The sequence below is a fragment of the Etheostoma cragini genome, unplaced genomic scaffold (assembly GCF_013103735.1).
Source record: "Etheostoma cragini isolate CJK2018 unplaced genomic scaffold, CSU_Ecrag_1.0 ScbMSFa_3768, whole genome shotgun sequence".
Classification (NCBI taxonomy): domain Eukaryota; kingdom Metazoa; phylum Chordata; class Actinopteri; order Perciformes; family Percidae; genus Etheostoma; species Etheostoma cragini.
In genome coordinates, this window is record NW_023268070.1 from 859 (window position 1) to 1,113 (window position 255).

The following is a 255-nucleotide window of genomic DNA, read 5'->3' on the forward strand; positions in this document are numbered from 1 at the left end:
AGAGAGGAAGCACCACCCTGGTCTGCCACTCCTTAGGCACTTTCACAGTCCAGTCCTAAAATGTATACATGCAAAAAACTATTTTTATCAGTTTGTGTAGGGCAGTGATAATCACGTTCACTTCACACGCGAAAGGTCCGCTAACCGAAACAGGGCTGAAACTAACTTTGTTGTTTATGTTGACTTCGCACAATTAAACTCTGCTGAATTAAACTCTCAAGAATAGAAAAATCTCCCTGGTGTGAAATTGTGTCC